At 42.1% G+C, this 27,451-nt stretch overlaps 1 protein-coding gene and 1 pseudogene across 2 annotated transcripts in view; one reads left to right on the plus strand and one right to left on the minus strand.

The window, feature by feature from the left end:
- The window catches only part of ZFPM2 (zinc finger protein, FOG family member 2), a 513,834-nt gene that overhangs the window by 335,756 nt on the left and 150,627 nt on the right, over nucleotides 1-27,451 (minus strand). The window lies entirely within an intron of this gene.
- Nucleotides 6,199-6,252, plus strand: LOC142449568 (U7 small nuclear RNA; annotated as a pseudogene).

The following is a 27,451-nucleotide window of genomic DNA, read 5'->3' on the forward strand; positions in this document are numbered from 1 at the left end:
TACTTCAGGCGATAGACATTTGTTTGGAATTATTACTTGGGAAAATACCTCTTCTCTCCCAAAGGGATCTTTTTAACTTTTGCAGAATACACCATTTCTTTAATCAATTTTATATTCTAGTATAACATTTTTCTATCTATAGTGTGCGCTCAATAAACACTGAACTATTAAGGAGGCAAAGGAAAGCCTAATCCAGTGACTCTCAACCTTCCTAATGTCACAACCCTTCATGCAGCTCCTCATGTGCTGGTGACCCCCAACCATAACATGATTTTCGTTGCTACTTCATCACTGGCATTTTGCTACTGTTATGAATCGGGTGATCCCTGTGAAAGGGTCGTTTGACCCCCAAAGGGGTTGCTCCCACAGGTTGAGACCCGCTAGTCTAATCAGTCACAGCAAACGGATTAAACTGTACACTACATACTTACCTTCTCGGCGGTACTGCATGCACCTGGAATCTAAGGTGGTGCTTGTGAAAATACTGGGGCTGGTTCAGCTACATTAATGAGTGGATTAGTTGTATAACATAATGCCCATGTATGTAGAAATGATGGCATAAATGCTGCTATAGGAAGATGGAATGACTGGCAAAGGGAGAGAGGGTTGAAATTAGATAAAGTACCACTGCTTCCTAAGACATTCTTTCCCGTTCTCTTCTCCTGTTCTTCTACCAGCACCAGGTAGTTCACAATTGGGCATAAGATGTACGATCCCTTTCTGTTCCCTGCAACCATGAAGCCGAATTGACAATTTACATTAGTCAAAGGAAGCTAAGAATGTCTACCAGGAAGAAAGGCCACTGACAAGAGACAATGCCATCCCATAATCACCCGGCTCTCAAAAGATTAGCCTGGTAATGGCTGAGCTTACAGCTGTGGTTACCTACCATATTATTTGATGCTCAGCAGGGAGTTCAAAGGAGTTGCTTACATTAGGGCGCCTTCATTTGTGCCATGTAATGAAAGTACCTTTGAAACACAAGGAGACTCACAAAATCACTGATACATTAGGGGGGAAATGGGCTGAGTTTTACACTTCAGGGGTGGCCACATAGTGGTCATAAATAAGTTTTTTACAAAAAGGGACAAAAGAGAAAGAAAAAGAAAGAAACAAGCTTACCAAGGATAAAGTCACGATTATTTGCTGGGGCTTCGGTCCAGTTTGTTTCAGTTCACCTTCCTGCTGAGAATTTGCATTTGTACGTGGACTCCAGATACACCGAATCAGTGTGATTTTCACCAGAGAGAAGGCAGATTCTCAGCAGGAGGTCACACCTGAAAGAACCCGCCAACACCCTGGATTTTTCTAAGCACGTTCTACTCCTTTTTAGGTTAGTGAAGAGCAATGTTGTAGATTTTTCTCAGACAAGTAATTTCATAATGGCTTTTACTTTCTGAAGGGCTACACGTTTCTTATTATTCCCAATAACAATGTAGCTACTGAACTACAAACAAAGAAACACATTTTCCCCCCAACAATCACATTCAATTTTAGAATGGCTGAGGCATGCTAGTATTAAGTAGTTCACCGATCATCCTGGCTGTCCCGAAGCTGCATGTATCTTAAACTAATTTAAGCATCATAACATTTGTTAAGTGCTTTGGAGCAATAAGCACATTTTTTATCATTATCTCTGTAGACAAGAAACCAAATTGGTGGCTTGGAAGGAGAAACATCTACATTTTTCCAAAAAGCATCTGACCTTAAGAATTTCATAGTCTAAGGATCAAGGCCTATTTAGGAATATTTTTTATTTGTTTGTTTTAATAAAAGCACTTGTTAGCAGTTAAGAAGGAAGCTGAAAATCAAATAGAATAAAATGAAAAGTCACCTCCTTTGTTAGTTTCTCACAGTGACACTGAATGACCACAGATCAATTTGACTTCCAATTTTGATCTGAGTATCTTGAAATTGGGTCAATGCAAAATTAATCTCTGAGGAAGAGCAAGCAAATACAGACACTACCATGACCACGTCGGCTAATAACTTGATACTACATTTTAAATTTTACAGTCTACACTAGGAGCCCTGGTGGCATAGTGGTTACAAACAGCGGCTGAGAGGTCAGAAGTTCAAAACCACAAGCCACCCTCTTGGAAGAACTGAGGTTCTCACTCCCATAGTCACAGTCTTGGAAAACAACAGGGGCAGTTCTTGGGGTCATCATGATTCATAATTAATTTGGTTTTTGGATTAGCATTAAAATGGTACATTTATACATGTTAATCAAAACCTCCCATTTTGTGCCTGAGTGTGAAACACGGCCTGCAAAGAGAATGAATATGCATGCATGGTTTTGAATCCCACTTCATTCTCAATAATATGTTTCAGGCATCAAAACTAAGGATGTACTTTGAGCTGAGATCCAGAAAAACATCAAAGTCAGAGAGGTCTCACATCCCCCTCGGATTGGGCTAGTGAATTACCTGAGCAGCCATGGGAACAAAGTTATGTCTTCTAAGCAGGACCTAGATCCAGTTCATTTCTGCTATCCTGCTCTACCAAAATCTACATTGTAGCAAGTTCTTTGGGGGATTCTTACACATCCCTAGGAATTACCTGGTGATCTTGTTAAAATGTAAATTCTCATTCACTGCACCTGGGTGGGGTCATTAGCGGGTCAGCTTGAGCAAGCAGGTTCAACTCCCTACTTCTAAACTAGTGCGTTTCAGATCCAACAGGGTCATCAGAATGATCTGAGAAGATACAGGTTCCCAGTCCCCTTCCTCCACCTCCCAGGAGAAAGATGAGGCTTTGTGCTCTAGTACAGAATTTCAGCCCTGGAACCCTCAGGGGCGGTTCTACCCTGACCTGTAGGTAGGTAGTTCTACTAACCTGAATTCAATGGCAGTGAGTTTTTTTTTGGGTTCCAGACTTTCAGAACTATAACGTACAGGAATGGAGCTTGGCTGTCTATAGTTATGTCTTTGAGATACTTTCTGGTTCTAAGATTCTTACTAATGTCCAAAACCCCAAACCAAATGCACTGCTCTCCAGTGGATTCCATCGTCTATCCTAAATGACGCAGTAGGACCATCTCAGAGTTTCCCAGGCTATCATCTCAGGTGGCTGTCGTCTCAGAAACCCACAGAGGCTTGCCAGGGGTCAGCATTGACTCGATGGCAGTGAGTTTAGAAAGACTGCCACATCGTGTGTTCATCACGGAGCATCTGGTAATTCAGACCGATGACCTGTCCGCTAACCTGCCGCCTGCTTTATTAACTGAGCCACGGAGATTCGTCTTCTCTATCTCGGACCTCATGAGATCATAATGCTCGATGATGTCCTTCAGAAGACAATATACAAGGGCAAGTGACAACAGTCCGTTTCCAATTCACCCAGGTACTGCCCACTAGAAATCAGCACTACCCAGGGAGTGTTATTTCAGCCCTGACATTAAAGTCTTATCAAAGTACCTGGTTCAGAGGAGGGCAGAGAACCCTTTTGACACATTCTATTGATACACTGCATGGGGAAGTAGAAATTCACACTCTTCAGCAGCATCTGCATAGTATGCTTAACATAGTTTACACAAGACGTTCAAGATGCATTATCAGACACGCTTCCTATCAGTTTTAATCAGTTTTTGATAAATGAGGAAACATTACACCAAAGACGCTAAACTAATTATCCAAAAGCGCACCACCAGGAAGGACAGGCCCGGGGCTGACACTTGAACTGAGATGTGTTCACATCAATTGCCATGTTCAACAGCATTTACAGTGGAAGGTGTCTAAGAAAACAATGCATTCGAGCCACGTCAGATGACTCATCGGTGCTTTGAAAACGAGGACTGGAGCACCATGTTCCTATCATGGACAAAATTAATTTCTTCTGGAACCAAAATTAAACAATCCTTATCACCGAAGTAAAGACATTTTAAATTAAGGAAAGAAGTGATGAATTTAACCCTTGATCCGGAGTGACCCAGACGTAGAAACATCCGAAGAGTATGGGAGGAAGAACATTTTGGAAATTATTGGAGACTCGGTTTCTAGCCCCTAGAGGTTGCTGCTGTAACCTGGATAAAAGGCCGCACGTTATGACTGCATCGGTAGAAAGGGAGCTAGGAGATAATAGAAATGCACCGCACCATCGCCCACCGCACCCGTGACAAGATCATCACTAAGGAATGTCGCAGGAAAAAGTATTCCAAACGATTCGTTCATCCTCGATGAAAACGTTTGACTTCTCCCACTGCCTGGGTGTGATTTAATTTGGTAAATCTTGTAACGTACACTTACTAATTCTCATTCCTTATGAAGGTTTTGCACAGGGGCGGGGGACGAGGGGTGCCATAATGATTTTGCTCTAATATTAAGTTAACCCATTTCCCAGACTCCTGAAATGCACCCACAAATCTCTTCCCAGTTAATAATATGCTTCATCAAGGTACATTTTTACTACTATGCCACTGAATTATTCATTTGTTACCGTGAACAATTCAGTTTTTCCACAGAAAGTATAAAGTACCTGTGCATAGCTGTAAGAACCAATAAGAACCAAATGAAGCGTTTACCTGTGTCATCAGTTTACCTGTGTCACCTGAATTGTGGGACACTGCGATTCTGGGACCAAAGGCAAAGAGGCCCTGGGGTGGGAGGGAGAATCACCCTGAAGTGTGAGCCTGTACTGTGCCTCTCCCCCTCATCTGCCCCAGTCTGTTGCGGACTCCTAACAGCCCTACAGATGGGAGCAGACATACTCCTTAGGGTTTCCCCCCGTGACCAAGGAGACAGGCTCCTCTTTCTCCTGAGTAGTGCTTGGTTCCTGGGTTTCTATCAATCACTGACCATGTGGTTAGCACCCCACCCGGAACTAACCACCCCGCCTCCCGCATGCTGTTGAAAGAGGCTGACTTAGAGATCAGGACTCCCCCGTGTGTGCAGAGGGGAACATTCCAGAGCTTTTCTTCAACACATGACCTTCTGGAAGCCGACTTTCAGGAGCACCTCAGGGTGAGCCGAACCATCACACCTTCAGCATGCACCCTTTCGTGCCTCACCTGGCACTGCTGTGTGTGGAACTGACTTCACAGAAAGCAGCAGAACAATTTTTTAAATTGCATTTAAGAATATATTTACATTTAAGGATATACAAAATTATGAATATTATTTTTCTCTTAATTTTTTTATTGAGTCCGTATTCCTGAATTGTCTGTTATAGGCAAACACTCTGCTAATCACGCATAATAATATGGGAGCAAAGTAGAGAAGGTTCTCACTCCACAGCACTTCTAACAATTTGAGGAAGACAGCCAACAATCGCAACCGTTAATGTGAGGCGTAGCAAGTGTTGAGGCAGGGGACCTCCACCAGAGGACAGTGGGCAAGGTTGGGAGGGAATTAACTATTCAGAGAACAATTAATTAAGAGCAAAGGGAAATGATCTTTGCAGGAAGATCCCGAAAGCTATTCCCTGCCATGGTGACTCTGGCATGTTATCGGCAGGTTTCGGTAGCTACTGTCTAGAAAGCTCTGTGCATCGCAGAAGTAGTGTGACAAAGGCTCTAGTTCATACAGTGCCCTAGTTGACTTTTCTTTTAAAAGTGTGTTTAAATATCTGCCACTAGCTGCAGGTCGGTTAGCTCAGTAAGACTTTCAATGTCTTCCACTTCTTACTGCGGCTGAGTCAAGGTCAACTCCTAGGACCCTGTTTGGGTAGGTGAGAACCGTCCCTGTGAGTTTCCAAGACTGTAACTGCTTACAGGAGTAGAAAACCCGTCTCTCTCCCACAGAGCTGCTGGCGGCTTCAAACTGCTGAGTTCTTAGAGTACCCAAATTAAAAAAAAAAAATTACAATTAAGGGGCGACAAGCAAAAACAAAAACAAGCAAGCAAACAAATAAAGAGGTGGCAAGCACAGCCCCGGCTTCTGCAGGGATCTGTTGGACCAGCAGTTTGAGTCAAGGCAGAGGGAGAGAAGTGGGTTCAGAATGTTATGGGGCTTGGGGAAGTTTCATAGGCTTCATCTTAATAAGATTTTTTTTATAAAACACACTTATTATGTAGATATTTGAAGAAAACAGAAGATTGCACTGGTGAGAAAAAGGCCACTGAAATCGCTCTCAGGATGTCCCTCGCCCCCTCCATTAAGGAAATGCACCAGCTCATTTCCCTGAGGATAAGCCAGGGGTATCTTATGAGAATTTTGCTGTGAAAACTTACCCCAACCAGTAGTGTCACAGCTGGTTGTAGAAAATTTTAGAATTTGTCTAGCAGGTTTTCTGGTTTTTCCAGAAACCACCCCCCCCCCAAAAAAAAAAAAACCTTACCCCAACCTTCAGATTGCTTTTTGTGCCTAAAACATAAAGAAACAATTTAAAAGAACACAGTTTGAGATCTCAACAATGCCCAACAGCCCAGTGGATGTGGTAAAAATCCCAGAGCAGAGAATGTTCCAGGGGAGGTGGACAAAAATGGACATGGAGCCTTCAGATGTCTAAAGACCTAGATGGAGAATATATTTAGGAAAAAAGGTTTCATCTTTTTGTTCAGCAAAGTTTTCTAAGATTTTGTAGATAATTTTGATGGAACCCGCCTCTGTACTAGCGTGTTGGCCCTCTCGATCTGAGCAGCACCTTCTTAAAGCTGCCCTCTCAAAGTGGACTTTGGGAAGCTCCTAACTAAATAAAGAAAAATCATTTGTAAAAAGGAATACAACTTGTAAGTTGTTTTGAAAGATAATAGCCAGTGTCTAGATCAATGGGTACACTGATGAAAGTGCTACTGATAAAAAGTCATCCTTGGCTGAAGAATGTCTTCACGACTAGGTCACAGGGAGACTATTCACCAAGTGACTTCCAGAAAAGATGCTACAAAAGAAAAAAATAGGGCTTCCCTGATTCACATTGAACTTTTTGACCTAGTCTATGCAAAAGTATTTCAACCCAAGCAGTTTCTTCTTCAGCTCTGTCTATTGGCACTAGGCTTTCTTTGTCTGTAGTAATGTGCTAGGCCCAGGGCATTTCCTCAAGAAATCAGCACTAAGAAGTTCACAGGCCCTTGGTCGTATCTAGCAATCAAAGGTTTTTATATTAAGCTTGTCCATTCGGAGCTGTTTGCAATGGATGTTTATTTACTAAGGGTGCCACAGAGGACCGAGAAAAAGCACCGGAGTGCTCCCTAATTTCTAGGTCAAACATAACTTCCAACTACTCATTGGTTGAGGGTCGTAATCATGAGAAGCAGAGAGGTTCTTTACAGGAGGTTGGGGATTTTGCTTGGAAAGGTTGTCTTCTGGTTATAAAATTAGAAGGAGGGAAGAATTAAAATGATGACATTGTAAAAATGACTTAGGAGAAGTGTCAGGTTTTTTTTAACCTAAATATTTTTTAAGTACCAAATTTGTCATCCTTGTAAGTTATATGTTACTAACTGTAAAATCACTTTATTGCAGCAGTAAAAGAAATGAAGTACTTTTAGCCAATGTTTTTCCATAAATTAAGAACTTTGTGTTATATCCACATTTTATTTGCTCATATGGACGGTCTTTTATTTTGAGTGAATTGGTACAAGCTACTGAATTACAGAACGAGGTGCCCTGAATGAGTCCTGCAGGACCAAGAAGCGGGTTCCCCTGAGAGCAATAGGGCTGGGAAGTTATGGCAACATCTGTTAGGGCTGAATAGAGAGGATAGGTGTTTTTAAAGCCACCTGCTCTCTACTGTAGTCAAGTCATCCCATGAAGCTCTCCATTTGCTTGATTTTTAAAATCCCCCTCTTAAGTTTGTAAATTATTATGTAATTACACATTAAAAACAAACAAACAAACCAGAAAACTGCCCAAGCATGGAGTCACATAGGACAAACTGGAACTGCTGCTTAGGGTTCCTGAGACATTCCAACTTCATGGAATCACATAGCCTCATCTTTCTCTTGAGGAACAACGGATGGTTTTGAACTGCTGACTCATGATTAGCACCACCGCCAAGACTCAATGCCATCACAGTGATTCCATCTCCTAGTGACTTTATACAACTCAGTAGAACTTCCCCCTGGAGTTTCTGAGACTGTGAATCTTCATAGGAGTTAGGTTAGCAGCCTCATCTCTCCCTGCAGAGCCACTGGTGGGGTTCAAAGGGTTGATTTTGACCTTGTGGTGAGCAGCTTGAGGCACAATCCATCATGCCTTTAATTGCATACTAAATGATTTACTATAAAACTAGATTATAAGAAGCAAAACACAAACAAACCCATCGCCACCAAGTCCATTCTGACTTGCAGCTCTAGAGCAGACTAGCACTGCCTCTACTGAAGCAGAAAACCTCGCCGTTTTCCCACGGAGCAATCGATGGGTTCCAACAGATAACAGCCCACGTGAGACGCCCTCTGCCACTAGGGTTTCTTATAAGAAGAAAATGATACAATTTTTCCACAGAAGTCTCAACAGAAATGTGTTAAGCCAGGTTGACCAGAGAAACAGTGACAGCGATATTTGTGTAAGACAGAGCTTTATATCAAGATTTATATATGAAGAAAACATCCCAGTCCAGTCCAACTCAAGTCCCTAAGTCCAGTAGTAGTCCCTAAGGCCCCCTTCAGACTCACCCAGTCACAAGCCATGATGCAGAATGCAGCAAGAGCACGGGTTGGTGGGTGTAGAGTTCTGTGGATTCAGTGGCAGTGCACACATCAGAAGGCTCTGGCAGCAATCAGGGTCAGCCAGCAGGAAGGTGAAGGGGGGTGGAGGTGGGGGGTGGACTTGTTCCCAGGACCCTCCTTTAGGAGAAGGCCACACCCACAAGGAGGCACCATCAGGCTGTGACCTGAGTGACAGCTTGAATTCCACCCCTACACTTCTATAGATCATTACGTTGACATGGAATTATGTAACTGTTACAATGTGTTTTATACATATTTAAGGTATTGTCCTTTTATACTGGTTGCTCCTTGGTAAGTTTTGATCTCCTTTTTAATGTATTAAAAACATTATGACAAAGAAAAAAAATGGGGGAAGGGATAATATGGGGGGAAATCACAATTTTAAAATTGCATCTCATAACATTTTAGTTAAAAACATTGGCAGGAAACTACAGAAATGAAGTTATTTAATTTACAGTTGTCTTGCCTCCGCCCTGATCATTAGCCTCATGGATAAGTGTGAGAGTTGCCACCACAGCCTGAACTGAAGGATGAAGAAAGCCAGCAGAGTACCTTTGCTGCAACAAAGAGCAAAGTGATGGAGAGTATGGACTCACGGTATAGAATCCCCACCCAGTGCAACAGTGTCAAATACAAAAACAGAAGCAGCAAGAATCTGAAATGACAACGGAAAGTGAAAGCCAGAGAGAGAACTCTTAGCATTCTGCACACAGGAGCATATCCAGCAGTCCAGTGTAGCGGAGTCACTTTGCTCATGGACCATCAAGTTCATCATCACAATCTACTATAAATCAATGACAGCTAAACTGCCACAGTAAAGAGCCATATGGCATGGTAGCCTGTTCAAGGCAGCAGAGCCCTGTAAGTGCTTTGGAACTTTTCCAATCTAAGCTGCAAAACCAAGAATAGAGTCCATTAGATTCTCTCCCCACTGCTAAAAGCTGGGTGGTTTTGCACAGACACACACACACACACACACACATATTTGCATATGTCTATAAAAGGTGCACTATTATACTAATAATAATCTAAGCACTAATACAAAGTATTTTTCTAACGATAAGAACCTGTATTTCTGCCGACTCTGAAAAGGAGGGAGAAAGGCATCTCTTCTAATTGTGTGACATTGTAGAAGCTCCCTCTCAAAACAAAACAAAAATCCACCCAACTTCATGCCCATCCAGTCAATTCTGACTCGTGGCAATCTTACAGGCACCCCGGTGGCACAGCGGGTTAAGCGCTGTGCTGCTCGCCACAGTTCGGCCATTCAAACTCACCTGTCACGCCCCAAAGAAAGATTAGATTGTCGGCTCCTGGAATTAAAGCAGCGCTGCCGTGGACACCTAGAAGGCAGTTAGTTCTCTGTTCTCCACGGTTTGTCAAACTCACGGTCACTGAGTCAGTGCCCGCTCATATCGCCCTTAGAGAACAGAGGGGAACCGCCTCGCAGGCTTTCCGACTTACAGGAGCAGACAGTGGCGGCCTTCTCTGGCAGAGCAGTTGGTGGGCTCACTGTAGATTGGGGGCAGGGAGGGGCACAGTAGTAGTCCTAGCTCGGTGGGCTCTAAGCTTGGTCCCTGGCTGTGTTCAATTCTTCCGGGGTTGGTTAATTGCTGGGTTTGTTTTTCCCTTCCTTAGCCAACCAGAATTCGATCTCCCATCACTCAGCGGATACCGAGCACCTCTTGTGTTTGGGGTAGTGCGCTGGACCCCGCTGAGGACCAAACAAGGTGGTCAGCTAGTGCTGAGGATCCCACAGAAGCCTGTAAAAGGCTCAACGGACGATGCAAGTGTCCCCTGAGAGCACCGACAGAAACACACGCCACAGAATAGTATTTGACTCTGCACCAAATAAATTACACGAACTAAGAAATTCTTTAACACAGGAGCCCTAGGAGAGGAAACTAACAAACACAGGAGACGTGTACTTGGCTCTTGAATGAGGAGCCAGAGCACAATCCAGGTGAATGAAATAAAGGCAGCACCGCTGCGCGTCCTTGGTCCAAGTGGAGCGTGTTCTCTGTTGCAGAGCAAGCTGATCTCCGGGGCTGCATGCCGCGCACGCCGCGCACGCCACGCAGTGGGCTCACCACCAAATGCTTTCCACCAGGTCAACCAACCAGACTGCTTCCTGAATGCCGCCAGGAATGATAACTCCGTCATTGCAGACCCTCCAAGGGATCTCACATTTGCTCTTAGAACCAACCAGTAGCGAGTAAAGGGAGGGGTCACCCTGCTCCCAGGGGAAATTGGATCATGGACAGCTTTCTTCTGTGAAGGCATATTCCGCTACTGACTAAACAGCTTCTTCTTCTTCTTCATGTTTTTTTCCCTCAATAAGTTTTGCCAAATTAAGTTTAAGACTGTTAATGTTCATGGCCTCCCATTTATTTGGCCAGGGCCCGCGCAGCATCTGAGAGATCACTGTCGCATAAAATTTTATGGATTTTATGATTCGGTTTATCTGAGGTGCTGCTCAAGAAGCCCACCGACCACATTTTGTGAAACGCTGGCCTGGAAAATTGGGGTCTTGGGTAATAATCCAAATGATTCTGGGAGAAGATCAAGTCCTGGCAGTTTAATGAAAATGATTGTTATGATAGAGAGCCCGCGCAGGTGCGGTAGACTTTAGAAAGAGTTTTCCTAGCACTATCCTGAGGTGGAGCTACTGTTCCTTCTGAACTGAAATCCCGCACAGTCATGGGAAGTAGCTGCAATCCCGGCTAGACTTCAGAAAGACCCCCGCCACAAGCATGTTTCTTTCTTGAGAAGATGGAAACTCTTGTGAATCAAGAGAGTCTGCCTCCCACCAATATGCCACCCAGTCAAGCTTGCGTGGGGCAAAGCATACAGATGCCAGGCTAGCTGCAATCTGCAGAGCAATGATCTGACTGGGCTGCCCTTAATCCTGCGGGCATTGATGGCACATGCCAGCCCTCCACCTTCAGAGAGGCGTGCCCAAGCACGGCATCACTTCCAGCTGGAACAGACTGATTGGGTTTCTTCCTGGTGCTCCCTTAGGGTTTTGATTGTATTTCTGAAACCGTGCCAACCATGAGGCATCCAAATAAATTACGTACCTACCTCTCTTACCCAGACAGTGAGCAACTTCATCTCCAAATATTCATCTGTGGCCCCACACTTAGGAAGTACTCGATAACCATACACAAATGGTATACAGAAAAACGGTCACACTGCCCAACTCTATCGGGAAGCTGATATTGGGTACAGTCCTACTTTGCCAGTAGAATTACGGTCAAGGACGGAACCACCCAAATAATAGAAAATCTCTAACACACTGAGAGGATTATTGAAGTGGAATGAAACAGCCATATATGGAAAAATGAAAGGTTGAGATCAGAAATGGTTAATGAAAAGTTCAAGAGAGATATTTTAATTGAACACCAACATGCAAATAAGCAAAAATCCCACCTGACTGAACAGAAGTTAAGAGTTTGTTGTTTTTTAAATGTGTTTTTATTTTAGATATTAACAGAAGTCTGGAATTTCAAAGATAAATGTTAAATCTAATCATTTCAAGAGGAAAAATATAAAATAATATCCATAAAATATGCTAAAATTAAAAACAGAATATAAGACCAATCAATAAAACATACATGTAACTCTCTTAATAGCTATGATATTTGCATTTAAATAAGAAGACATAGAAAAAAATAGCTAAGGGCCTTGTTGTGCTTACCACCTCTAAGATACAATTCTCTGGACTTTTCATCGATTGACTTAACCTTACTAGACACATTTTGAACCATTTCATAGGTAATAATAGTGAAGCACAGTAAATGATTTCCTTAGCAAAGTTCACGCCACTGGTGGGCAAGAGGCACACTATGAGGCAGGCCAACATTCTGCCTCTGGAGTCTCTGTTTTTAAGCACTGTGCTGCAATGCCAGCTCTTTCAAGAAGAAAGAGAATAAGGAAATAGAAGGAGAAAAATAAACACAGACCAAACATGAAAGCTTTTAAGCGTTTTTAAGAGTGCTAAACTAACTAACTAACTCTCTGTCTCTCTCTCTCTTTCTCTCCCCCCCTCCCTCTCTCCCTCTCTCTCTGCCTTTGAGTTGATTCTGACTCATAGTGGCCCCATAGGGCAGGGTAAAACTGTCCTGGAGGGTTCCCCAGACCACACCTCTTTGTCGGAGTAGAAGGCCTCAGCTTTCTTTCCAGGAGATGGTTTCAAACCCCTGATGTTATGCTTTGCTGCTAACAGCGCAATGTACAACCACTACACCAGCAGGGGTTCTCTAGAGTTCTTAGTACAGTGTAAACTTCTTGAGAATAGCCATTATATATTACACATTTTTGTATACTAATAGCATCTAGCACATTACAACAGCAATAGCTAACAGTTATTACTTACTGGGCAGTAAAATGGGAATAATTATAATGACAATAATAATTAAGTTATCTAAATGTCTTTGGACATTTACTCTGTACCAAGCACTGTGCTAAGCATTTTTCAAAGTATGAGCTTGGATAAGCCTCCTTTGAGCTTGGTGGCGGCAGGCACATTATGACATCTCGTTCTATCTACGTATATATGGACTTAGTAATGGTGTGTACATCCCAGCACTTCCTGCGCTGCGTTAAGAATAGTACTTGGAATTTGCCACTTTGCAATAAATATTAGCACTTCTCACCGATTTTTGAGAATAGTATCATCATTCCTCTGACAGATGGGGAAACTGAGAAACAGACATGAAGGACATTGCTCAAGGTCTCTGAGACAGATAGTGATAAAACTAGCAGTTGAAGCCTGGCTGTCTACATTCAGAATGCTGCATGCTATCGGTCCTCAGTAAATACCTGTCCAAGTCCTCTATGAAGGGATGAACAGAGAGAACAGAACACAATGAGGTGAGTAGCAAACAGAGAAGGAAAGTTGGGGGTGAGGCTGAGAGAGAACGAAGGAGAATGAGAGCTAACCTTGGGGAGGAAAAGAAAGGGGAAAGGAGATGTGAAGCAGGAGAAAGAGAAGTTCATTACAGAAAATCCTCACATACGAGTGAGGTCATTTCCTTTTAATCAAAGCAGCGATTAAATGAGGAGTGAGCACTCTGAAATATTACAGATCATACCAAGAAAATTAAAAGCAACATTAAAGCAGACTCACCTTGAAGTTGGCAAAACGTGTTATGTAACGGAGCAAAGATAATGGGGTGGGGGATTCGGGTCGCACAGCTCCATGATCAAAGTAGTTGTAAAACCTCGAAGCTACAATGTTTCCCGCTTTGTGTTCTCTGAGGATCCTCTCCAGGCTCCACAAGCCCTCCCCACGGGACAAGTGTTTTAAATTTAGAAAGTCTTTGAGAAGGAATCCTTCACAGAAGGAGCAATGGCCCAGAGCTAGGCAGACGGGAGGAGACATTTCACGGTTTCAGGAAGCGTTTGTAAGGGCAGCGTGCTTGGCTGCTCCCTGAAAGGACAGAAGTCTGAGTCCACCCAGAGGTGCCGCAGAAGAAAGGCCAGGCAGTCAGCTACAGAGAATTCAGCCACTGGGAGCAGAGTGAATTGCAGGTTGGGCTGTTCATTTGAAGATCAGCAATTTGAAAACCAGATTTCTCCCAGCTGCTACTTGGGAGAAAGAGGAGGCTATCTATCTGTGAGAAGTGTTACAGACTCAGAAGCGCAAGGGTGAGTTCTTCTCTGCCCTAATGCATCGCTCTGAGTTGGAATGAACTCAATGGCATCGAGTAAGGCAAGGAAGGGAAACTGACAGGGCACAGCTCCACTCTCATATACATGAGGGAGCCTGAGTCAGGGTTCACTCAACCACTCATGTGTCAGTGGGTGTTTTGTTTGTTTACTTGGGCAGGATGAGACAGGAGAAACAGATAGAAGAATCGGTAATGCATTTACAAGGATGCTGTAAATAGTCCTTAAATCGTGGTTAGGGACTACTTGAGATTTTATACCTGTTAGTGCCTAGAATAGACTAAAGGCTTAGATAACACAGCTTATTTTTCCACAGGGGTATGAGAAGCTCTCGCGGTGCAGCAGGGTACACATCGCCCTGCGTACTGAAAGGCCTAACCCACCAGTGGCTAAGCACGATGGAACGAGGCAGCCTGCTTCCAGAAAGATTTGTAGCCGGTGAAACCCTATGGGGCAATTCTACTTTGTCCTCTAGGGTCTTTATGTGCTGGAATAGATTTGATGGCTGTAGGTTGTCCACTGGGTTTTAGCTAGCAGGAACAGAGGATGCCTTTTCCCCACCACTATAATGAGGCTAAAGAGCCCGGGTGGCACAGTGATTGTGCACTGGGCTATGATCCACAAGGTCAGCAGTTCAAAACCACCAACAGCTCCAAGGGAGAAAGACGGGGCTTTCTACTCCTGTAAATAGTTACAGTCTCAGAAACTCTCTGATTTGTTCAACCCTGTCCTATAGGATTGTTATGAGTACACAGCGCTCAAAGGCAGTGAGGACAATGAGGCAACGAGAAGCCAGGTCCCCAGAGGTCAAGCGCATCTCAAGACGCCATTAACACTGTAAAGGAAGTAGGCTCTACGTGTAATTGCAAGAACATTTGTATCTGAAATCATAACCAAACCCATTTACCAGCGAGTCAATTCCTACTCACAGTTGATCTGTGGTGCAGGGCAGAACTGCCCCATAGAGCTTCCAAGGCTATCAGCTTTCTTTCCCCTCTTCAACATTGCTATTTTAATCATTTTATTGGGGGCTCATACAATTCTTTAAGGAAGCAGACTGCCACTTGTTTCCCCTTGTAGAGGCTGGTGCGTTCAAACTGCTGACCTTTGAGTTAGTGACCAAGAGCGTAACTACTGTGCCACCAGGGCCCTTTAGGAAATCCATGGGCAAGTTTAAACAGACGAGGTTTCCTGAATCTCTGACAATTCTGCACCTGGAAAAGACGGGTGATCTGATCGTGTGCATTGACGCATTTAAGGAGAAAGCCGTTCTTATGGCAGAAGTTACTGGATGATTATGGGGTAAAGGCTTCAAATACAGGGGAGCTTCAAAAGTTCGTGGGAAAATGGAGTGAAAAGATAATGGAATGTTTCCATAAACGTTTAAAAGTCACTTCATATAATGACATAGCCCGAAGCCATGGAAAGACTCAAAAAAGAAGAGTGTAAAATGGCAGGCAAGATTTGAGGAACCTTAGCAGGACACCTGGGTGAAAGGTAAGACTGACAAGGGACAAAGAAGGGGGACGATCCTGGCTGAATGGCAAAGAGAGACGTGCCGTCCAGAGACCCCGCCACTGGGGCAGTCAGTGTGGTCTGCTGACACATGGTGATAGAGCAGTGGTCTAGACAAAATGGAGAGGAAAGAGGATGGAACCCCAACTAAGACAATGAGACAACGGACAGCCATGAACCCGGAGGCACACAGGCTGCTGGGGATATGAAGGTTGCGTCCGTTTAAGAAAATCATTTTAAAGGTAGCGATAATAAAATGAGAAACATTCTCCATGACACGGGGGTGGGATTTTAAGAAACCGAAACCCACTGCTGTCAAGCCAATTCCAACTCATAATGACCTTGTATAACAGAATAGACCTGTCCTACATGGTTCCCATGGCTGCAACCTTTCTAGAAGCCAACTGCCTATGTTTCTCCTCCTGCGCCCATGTGGGGGTTCAGACTGCCAACGTCTTCCCCATTACACCTTGAGGGCTCTGAAGACAATCCTTGCCACTCTACAAATGTTCCCTTTTCTTTCACTGAAGAAGCCCAGCTAACATTCAGAGACAGTCTGTTAATATTAAATTAGAATAAATGTAAGAATAAGTGTTTAACAATTGTTTTGATATAAAGATCATCTATTCCTAAATGGAATTTGCATTTAAATAGGAATGTTTGGGTAGAGTTCCTACCTAATGTCAGCTAACTGTTTGTCTCAGGATAGAGTATACGTTTTTATACATTAAAAAACATGTCCAGAAAAACGAAAACATCTTTGACATAATAATACAGTAATTGCAATAATGTTTTCATACATGTCCTAAAATAGTAATGCTTTGTTATTACACACCACTATGTGGACCACACATTTTCAGTACAGTAGGCTATAAGATAAGATGGGGAACGCATCCTACATCCTTTGCTTTCATAAGAGGAAAGGAAAATCAAACCCAACCTCAGCCCTTGGAAAATCCCTATGAGGCTGAGGTCAAACCTGCCTCTACCCTATAGCTTCTTTACCAATTTTGACACCAACCATCCCTCCCCTGGGACCCTCTTCTTCTCTCCTGGGTTTGAAAATTAAACAAACACAATTGTCACACATAATTCAAGTATCATATTCCCAGTCATGTGTGGCAATGGTGTGTTGAGCTCAGACAACATTCACATCTCTCACTGCCATCAAGTCAGTGCTGACTCATAGCGACCCCCTGTTGGTTTCCAAGACTGTTAACTGTTTACCTGGTTAGAAAGCCAGTCATTCTCCCACAGAGCTGCTGGTGGATTTGAAATGCAGTCCATGCAGATCTCAGTCCAGCACCTAACCACTACACCACCAGGACTCCATTATATTCGGGTTTTATAATTCATTGCAATGACTCCACAGAAGCTACCGAGAATATTCATGATTAAGAAGTTTATTGTGGAAGTTAACAGTTTACAAAGCAGGCGAGAAATGTTGGGGATACACTTGTGCAGTCAGGACAGGTACAAAGTCCTTTCAGGGCTGCTAATAAAGCCCAACAGGTATGCCATTCCCCTGTAAACCCCAACCCAAGGGTCAGTAAACTCTGCTCAGAAAGCTAAGTGCCCAAGGTCCCCAGTTCCACAGAGGAGCTGCCTGCCCAAAGGCACTTAGCCTTGCTTCCTCTGTGGGCTGAGAAGTTCGCTCCTGCTTTCATGCCCTGGCTGCTGGTTCTGCCGCTGTTCCTCTGCAGGCCTCAAATGTCAAAGCTGTCTTCTGCGCCCAGGAGGTGCCCTGCACAGGGATCATGGCTCTTGGGGTGCAGAGGGTTCCTTCCACTTCTGACTTTTGTTAATGAGTCATCAGCTCCTGATTCTAGGAGGGCTCATTTTATTTGCATCAGAATTGCAATCAAGAGGACCCTGCTAACAAACAAACCTGGCTCCTCTGAGTAGCTTGCTCTGCCCCTCCACCTTTCTGTTATGCAGATCCCTGGGGAAAGATGGGTGGGAGTTCCTGAGGCACTGGCTGAAAGAATCACTTTAAATAGCTGGCTGTGCTGCAAACAGACTGCAACTCAAAGACACACAGGACTCAAGCATATACTGATGATTTTATGAGGTTTATTTTTGGAAACACTTCTGTTGAGTCAAGGATATAAATCTTTTAAAAAAATCATTTTTGGGGGGGCTCTTACGGCCCTTTTAACAATCCACACATCAATTTTATCAAGCACATTTGTATATATGTTGCCATCATTTTAAAAACATTTTCTTCCTACTTGAGCCCTTGGTATCAGCTCACAAGTCCATGCTTGTGAACCCTTGATAGATTATAAATTATTATTTTATATTTTACACCATCCACTGTGTCCCTTCAACCATGTTTCTGTTGTTTGTCCCTCTGGGGTGCGGGGTGGGTTATATGTCAATCCTTCTGATTAATTCCCCTTTCCTCCCTGTACCTTCCCCCTACCCTCCTGGTATCATTACTGGGGGTGGGGGACGGGGGGTTTCTATCCTGGATTCCGTTGTGTTGAGAGCTATTATCTGTACCAGTGTACAGGTTCAGGTCTGTCTGGGTGTGTAAGGTAGAACTGGGGTCATGATAGCAGGGGGTGGCAGGAGGAAGCATTAAAGAACTAGAGGAATATTTTGTGTTTAGTCGGTACTATACTGCACTCTCACTGACTCGTCACTTCCTTGTGACCCTTCTGTGAGGGGATGTCCAATTGGCTACATGTGGTGGGCTTTGGGCAGGCTTTGGGTCTCCACTCTAAGCCCCGCTTGTTCACATTGTATGATTGTTTTGGGTCTTCTGAGGCCTGATACCTGGTCCAGTGGGCTTTGTTACCTTCCTGCTAGATGACTGCTTGCTTAACTTCAAGCCTTTAAGACCCCGGAGGCTATAATTAGTAATAGCCGGGCACCATCAGCTTTTTTCACATTTTCTTATGTACCTCTTTTGTCTTCAAACAATCTCGTATCAGGCAAGTTAGTGTCATAGAATGCACAGTTATTAGAACAAAGTGTTCTTCCATTGAGGGAGTACTTGAGGACCAATGTCATTTCTGTTTCCTTAATACGTAGCATATAAATATATATACATAGGCCTATGTCCCTATAATTATATATATTTACATATGTACATATCTATATTTATACCTCTATACAAATGCCTTTTGCCTCCTAGTTCTTTCTTCTATTAAGGATGGACCAGCTGGTAGGTTTGAACTGCCGACCTTGCGGTTAATAGTCCAATTCTTATCTGACAGCACCATGAGGGAATAGGTTACAAGTCAGGATCAGAAAACCTCACTACACAGTTTTTTGGTCAGGAGTGACTCTTTTCAGTGACCCACAGGTCTGTGCGTCTGTCTCAGTCTCTGCCTCTTTCTCTGTGTCCTCAGCCTCTCAGTCACCGGTCCCTAATGTGATGCATGGATCATGTTAACAAAGCTTTTAGGGCAGCTCTGCCCTAAGTTAACCTCAGCCCAATGGTACTCAGCTTTCACTCCGGTCTGCAGTCCTTGCCCCTCTGATTAAGTGCATGGGTTTAGACGTTGGGATCCAAAGAATGTGCTTCACACCTGTCTTTTTGTGACTGATGACAGTGAATTTCCCATTTCTGCTTCTGAAAGGGCTCATTTTATACCCAGCCAAACTGACCAATCGCCCTATTAGATTTCTGAGTTTTTACAACCACAATTATTCACAGAGGGATCAGATAATCCAATCAGCAATGGAGTGGGGGGAGCCTGGCCGCACTCAGTGGTTTGTTGGGAGTTACAGAGACTACAGCTAGAAGAGCTGCAAGGAGGCAAGCAGGCAGCCCATGATCTTTGCAAGGGTTGGTTTGTACTTTCATAACTCCGGGACATCCTGTATTAAATGGATTTAAGATAATTTTCATAAAACAATATAAATTTCATGAGGTTTAGATACCATCTGTGTTATTGACCTCATCATTATCAGGGCTTGATAGAATTTCTGTTAAATATAGAAATTCAGTAAAGACTTACTTTCCTTAATATTCTAAAAAAGCCAATGACCACCAAAAGACAACAGTCATTTACTCGAAATTATAATAATAACAAATCAATAATAGGTAACAAGACAAACCTTAAGGAACTCTTTTGCACCAGATATAAATTACGACTCATTTTATTGAAGACACTTACTGCGTCAATCAAAAGCAGCAAGCCTGACTGTCCTCATGTCTTGGTAAGAAAACTGAGGATCACAGACATAAGCTAACTTGATAAAGTCGTGCTAATTCTAAGGCTTTTATAGTTGATTATGGCAGAATGAGTTGTATTAGAATGGGAGATAAGTTTAGGACTCAAGGAAGAAACTGGTAGTGGGTTACAAGTTGGGCTGATAACCACAGGTCAGTGGTTCAAACCCACCAGCTGTTCCGAGGAAGAAAGATGAGGTTTTCTGCTCCTGTCAAGATTTACAGTCTCAGAACATCAAAGGGGCAGTTCAGTTCCACTGTCATGTAGGATCAGAAAGAGTCAAAATTAACTTGATGTCAGTGAGGGTTGCTGTATTTTGTTTATTAGTTTTGGGGCTCAAGGTGGGAGTTTTCTATCCCACAGGATTATTCTCCATCTTCGAGGACAAAGGATTTTGACGTTTCCCTGAAAGTCTTCTAAGAGCTCCTTCCTGCAGCCTGACTGGGAGGAAATGCTTACATTGTCTCACATGACTTTGTTTCAATTCTCACAACAAATAAATGAGCTAGGATTCATCTCCCTTTGACTATGAGGAAATTGAAATTCAATGTTGTTAGGCAAAATTTCCAAGGTCACTGAACTAGGAAGTGGTCAAACACGGAGCCAGGATTTGAACCAGTTTTGTCTAAGTAAATTCCAGATTTTTTTCTTGCTCTCTTAAAATTTCAAAGGGTTTATATTCAGTCTTGAATTCATCAGTAGCCAAAGGGTTGCCCGTACTCTTAAGACAAAATTCTTGTTCAAAATAAGAAAATCAGTCATTTCTTTATTACCCTTTGACATTTATTCTAAAATATGTAGTTATCTGTGAGCTAGAATAATCTGACTTAAAAATAAAATGAAAGTTTTATTAAAATGGCAACCTTTTGGTATGGGTAATTTGGGACAGTTCATATATTCCTCTTGTATTTTGTAAATTTTCTCTGGGATAAGACAATCTACAAAAATAAAAATGAAAAAATAATATTTTGTCTACACAGAAACTGCATAAAGCTACCGCATTATCTAGTTGTCAACTATGTAAGATGAGCTTTAGAATGTTGTTGACATTCTAGAAACGAAACAGTATGTGTGAAACCATATGGTTGGCTAACACTTAGCTTCTAGCTGACATAAATTGCTTTAATTTATATTAAGGTCTTATTGTTGCTTTACACTGCTTTGAGAACATTTGAAGTGCCCTCATTAGAACACTTTAAACCTGTAATCTACTTATCACCTCCAATAACTTTGAATTTGAAATCATGCTATACAGATGAAGAAATATATTGCAGCTAAGAAAACTTGTGCTCTGATAAAAAATAGATATTGGTTTGGCAAAGGAAATGCTTTCATATTAAAATATATTTTTAACATTAAAGGAAATGTCATAAAACCTTTACTTAAGAAAAGCCATGAAGTTAAAATCAGTCATCATGCAGAGAGATTTTTTTTTGTAATCTTAGTTATTTCCTACAATAGAAAGAGACAAGTAACAGGAAATTGTACTTCTTAAACATCCTTTCATGAATATTCAGATTAGAGAAGCCAAATTAAGAAAAAAATGTTCTTAAATTATTCTAATTCAAAACTTCAGATTGTTTGGTCTACCTAAAATCAATTTCCCTTAAGGTCATTAGCAACCTCTTATGAAATTTGGAAATATGCATATTTTTATCAACTATTGGGATCAGCATTTCACCAAATCTATATAAAGGTTTTCCAAGTTTAAAATGAATTGATTCATTCAATAGCACACATCCAAAACCGTAAAACTGCCATTGTGCCCGTGCTGAACTCTCATTTTCGACTCTCAGTGTAACACAAGCCAGGATACCTAGAGCATGATTTCACACATTTGCCCATAATTGGATTCCAAATTCTATATTTGATGTATTCGGTTCAATTAGACATGTAAACAATATATTTAAATGGTAAGATTTAGAAATATCATTTTCTCGAGTTCTGATTTTCATATTCATTTTGGATTTTCAGTGACTTTTACAATTATAAGCAGCTTCAATTTTTGAAAACTAAGCGAAAGATCCATTTGTAAGGAGTCAAACCTATGCGACCCACTTTCTTTTATCTTGCGACATAAAGAAGCAGTAACACATAGAGAGGGATGGTACAGAGATGGCACGAGGATACAGTTCTAGACGGTATTTGTGCAAACTGTGTGCTTGAGGATAATTTAATCAGTGTCTTGTTTAATGGCAAATTTCCATTGTTTTGTTATTATGCGCATTATAAAGTCTTGGGGGCATGCTAAAATCAGACCAATGCAAATGCATAGATGCATTTTCATTTTTCCATAATAATTCACAGGTGCTGTTACTCATTCTGTGGATGAACGATTCTTCCACCAAGATTCCGTCCCCTATTATCACCATTCCTCTGGTGCATATGGTGAAAGTAAAATTTTCCTCAAAGGGGGGAAAAAATAAAATCAAGAATCCTAACAGGTAAATAAATGACCGAATTTCCCATTGGCATCTGGGATACAGCTAAGTAAATAAACCTTTCCTTTTCTCCACTCTCGGAAAGAAAGAATGTATCCGTTGTAGACATATTTTGAGCAATTTCCACCAGATTACAAACCACTCCAAAAGCCAGTTTGAATACAGAAATCCCCTAACAGACTCCCTCCTCCATCTCTCCCCCCTAGTGGGGCCTTCCATATACGGCAACCGCTATAGCACAAACGTTGTTTGCCCGCTGACCAAGCTCCAAGGCTGTATTTTCCCTTCAAGATACTTTGTATTAACAGCTTCAGGGCGTTCAATCAGCACCGCTTTGATCTCCACTGGAACTATAATTATTTAACATTGTTACATGGATTTCTATAATCCACCCCACCATTAAATCCCTTTGACGCCCTCATCTTCCAAGACCTAATCTGCATCTGTACACTGAGTTTGTCTTCTCCGCTGGCCTCCTCAGGAGCCTCAATTCTCCAACATGCTGCCTGATAATTCTCCATCTCTCTCTCCCGCTCTGTCTCCCTGTACCCCCCACCTCCCTCTTCTCTAATGAAACCTTGTCAGTACACATTGAAAACTTCAAACATGTTTTACAAATTTCCTCTTTTTAAGACCTCTGGGGAAAATCGGTAACCACCAATCACTACAAATTGTATTGATTTAGTCCAGGCGTCCTCAAACTATGGCCCATGGGCCACTTGTGGCCCGCCAAGGACATTTATCCCGCTGTTTTTGTACTTCAAAATAAGACATGTGCAGTGTGCATAGGAATTGTTCATAGTTTTTTTTTAAACTATATTCCAGCCCTCCAACAGATCTGAGGGACAGTGAACTGGCCCCGTTTAAAAAGTTTGAGGACCCCTGATAGTCACTTAGTTACCTACTGTTATTCCATGGTTTTCAATTACTCAGTGAGGATTTTATGAAAATAATGAGAGGTATATCTTTGAGTTTTTAAAGGAATTTATATCTAAACATAGAAAATGAAATTATCAAACACTGGATTTTTGCACATATGAAATGAAGGATGTGGTACCATAGGACATATTTTCTTCGAAAAGTGAACTGAGCAGTTCTGGATGGACCAGCCAGTAAGTCAATGGGAAATCAGTGGGGAGTAGGCATCATAAGAAATGTTGAAGGGAAATTTCAAGAAAACCAAAAAACAAAGGACATGGCTAAAGGAAGGCAATTCTGAAAAGCCATTAGGTCCTCTAAAAACCAGAAGAGATACAAAGCAATGGAAAATTACTGAAGCCCTAGCAGGATGAAAGACTGCCTGGGGGCAGGGGTGGGGAGAAGAGAGGAAATGGGGAGTCAACATCAAAGGGTACCAGAAGGAAGAAAAGGTTACACAATTGATTGTGTCCGTGATCATACAACCGTTCTCGATGAGTGAACGTCTGAATTGTATGATATGTTCATTATAGCTCCATAATTTTTTTCCTTGGTAAAATATAGAAAAAAAAGAGAGAAAAAAATTATTGAGGGAGGGGGGAAAATGAGCTGATGCCAGGGGCTTAAGTGGGGAGCAAATGTTTTGAGAATGATGAGGGCAATGAATGTACAAATGTGCTTTACACAATGGATTGTGATAAGAGTTGTATGAGTCCCTAATAAAATGATTTATAAAAAAAGAGAGAGAGAAGAGATCCCAGTGAAGAAGTGGCTGTTTTGCATTTTTCATTTTCTACTTCTGTCAAACCCAGCACCACTGAGTCTACTCTGCTCCATAGCCACCCTCCAGGACAGGGCAGAACTGTCCCCTGAGGATTAGGAGGACTATCACTCTCTCAGGAGGCAGAAAGCCTTCTCTTTCCAGAAATTTGGAAAGCTCCTATTGTCTCCTCATCAAGGGGAGACCTGACACTGGACGGGGGAGCATGAACATTTCATTTCACTTACAGGAAGACGAAAATAAGGTGTTCAGTAGTCAACTATTTAATTGTTTAGAAATAATTAGCATTGTGTCCTGAGTTATTTCTCCCTTTAAAATGGCATGTTTTTAGTGTGTCATTCTTATAGCAATAACAATAGATGATAGCAACAAAAGCTAGCATCTTCTGTTTTTTATGTTCAATAGCCCGTCTTTGATTAATAGTTGCCCATTGAGCCAGTTGTGTTTAAGTGAATTCTGACTCATTCTGATGCCAGAAGTGTCAGAGTAGGGGTCCCCTTGGGTTTTCAATGGCCGACTTTTACAGAGGAGACCACCGGGCTTCCTTTCCATGGGCTTCTCTGCACAGACTCAGAAGTTTAACCTTTAGCAGCTGAGGGTACTAACCCTTGACACTACCAGGGAGTTAACGGTTGACAATCAGGAACACCCATAGTGGCCAATCAAAAGCTAACTCATTAATGGAGTCCAATTCAAGGCAACACTAGGGAGTGCTGATTAAAAAACAAAACGCATTTTGCAAAAATTATCTGCAAGGAAACTCATAACTATGTTTTCTGGTCCTTTTGAGCAACTATTCTGAACTAAAGTAGTGGGTCAGCAAAAAGTAGGAAGGCATGCAACCATATGGATCGGCACAGTGGTGGCATCAATGGGCCCAAACATAAGACAATTGCACAAAGCTGCGCAGAGTTTCGCTCTATTGTACACAGGGTCACCAGGCATCAAAATCAACTTGATGGCATTTAACAACAATAACAATATCATTCTAGACCAAGAAGGTAAGTAAAAAGATAATGTTGTTTAAAAATTATAGAATGGAGGAACACCTGATGTCCGGGAAAGCCCCCGCAGGTGGGCACTGGCCCTGCCCGTCCCAGCCTCCCCTCCCAGACCAAATAAAATTGTTCTGTGTGTAAGGGGGAAAAAACAACAACTTCAAAATGGGGTTATTGTTCTCAATACATCCTACTTCTTATTCCACTATCTTCTGAAAGACCCCTTTGGTACATCCAAGACTAGGACTAAGTAATGACTTATTCCATAAAGTCATCTTCGTAAGTTTGAGCTTACTTAAATGACCAATGGTAAGATTAGCTCTTTCAGCAAGTTGACCTATAGCCAATCCTTAGGCGTCTATTGAGCAGAGAGCCTGCTGAGACAGATAATCACTTAATGTTGAAAATGCTAAACCAGGTGAGATCCCAACTTCAGTAGCTCTCCCATCCATGGTAATCCTTTGTCCATCTCTTTCTAGACTTCAGACGCAGTTTCATGATTCGTTGAGGATGACAGTCCTCCTTCTCTTGTCTCCTTGTTGAAGGCTTCTAGACCTTCCTTCAGACACTTGATCCACCTAAAAACTGAACATGCTGCCAAGCTGCAATGACTGGGAAGAGGTCCACTTGAGGTTCTTAAGCATTTGGTATTAGCTCTGGCCTCAAAACCTTTTGGTATTTGTTTCCCCATGGTAAACTTAACATTGAGTTTCACTTGGGTTTGTATAGCTTTTCTTTGCTCTTTTAAAATTAAAGAATGAATAAAATTCAGAAACCCGAATTAAACTAGATCTTCTTTAATTTTAAAATGTGCTAAAGTATCTCATTAGGTGTTCATCATCAATTACTTTACAAAAACAGTTAGCCTTCAGTTCCTAAATGACGAGTTCTTAAAATAATTTAGTGCAATTTTCCAAACAGCAAGCAAGCAAGCAAACAAACAATTTTATAGGAATTTCATTTTTCCACATAGGACTGATTTTAATTTTAAGTAGATCACTAGGGATTTTTTGGGACTTGGGGGTGGGTGGGGTGGGGGCGGGGGATGATTTAACCACTCACCTTTTGGCAAGCAGTCAAGAAAATTAACCATTTGGATTGTCCAGAGATTCCAAAAGTATACATGGTCATGAACTTGGATATAGGAAACAAAGGAAAAATATCGTCTTAACCCATATCAAATTTACAGCACATTATCTACTAGATTAAGAGCTCTGGTGGTATAGTGGTTACACATTGGGCTGTGATTCTCATGGTTGGTAGTTCAAAACCACAGGCAGCAGCTCCTTGGTAAAAAGACTCATCAACAGTTACAGTCTCAGAAATCCACAGGAAATACTATGAGTCAAATGGCCTCGATGGCAATGAGTCTGGGTTTTTTGGTTTGGGGATCTCATAGATTAAAAATAAACAAACTCGGTGCCCCAGAGGAGATTCTGAATCATAACTGCCTTTTATGTGGGTTTCTGTGGCTATAAATATTTACTGGAGTAAATATGTCTTTCTTCTGCTCAGCGCCTGACGATTTCAAACTGCTGACCTAGCAGAGAGAAGCCCATGGTGTAACCCTGGTAGTCCAGTGGCTACTCACTGCAAGGACAGAAGTTCAAAAGCACCAGGCCCTCAGTAGGAGAATACGGGACTTTCTCCTCCAGGAAAGAGTTAGGCTGCCTTAAGAATAGGAGTCGCAGCCTCAGAAACCCAAAGGGGCAGTTCTACTCTGTCCTTAGGGTTGCAGTGGGTCAAAATGGACTAGAGAGCAGTGAGTTGGGTTTTTCCACCTATTAGCTAATGTACTATCTATTTGACATAGGTTTTTTTTCTAACAGATTATTATCCATATTAATCTACCCACTGTAGATACACATGTGCTGCCTACAATATAATCTCTGAATGAGGACACTTTATGGCTTGGATAGTGTGCAAGAATACCTAAATAATACCAATTTGTTGTTTAAAAATTACTCGTTTTCCTTCCAAATCAATACCTCCTTGCCTCTTACTGCTACTCCCATGAACACTGGTTTGGCTGTGTTTGGGAGCCATGGTGCATTTCACAGCAACATTTTTTAGAGAAAAGGAAAACAGAGAGAGCATATTACAACAGCATACAAGACATGTGGCACATGAGATTGGATGAGGTGCTTTACATATAAAGTGTCCCTGCATACATGGTAAACTTTCTCTTTATATGAAGGAAAATTTCCTATTAAGATCAGGATAGGATATAGATTACAAATACATAGAAAGGTCAGTAGCTTAGGTATTTATTATGACAATCTAGGTATGTGTAGTATAGGTTACAAGTGTTATGCCCCATTATACACCTGATA

The sequence above is a fragment of the Tenrec ecaudatus genome, chromosome 5 (genome assembly GCF_050624435.1).
Source record: "Tenrec ecaudatus isolate mTenEca1 chromosome 5, mTenEca1.hap1, whole genome shotgun sequence".
In the NCBI taxonomy this organism is placed as follows: domain Eukaryota; kingdom Metazoa; phylum Chordata; class Mammalia; order Afrosoricida; family Tenrecidae; genus Tenrec; species Tenrec ecaudatus.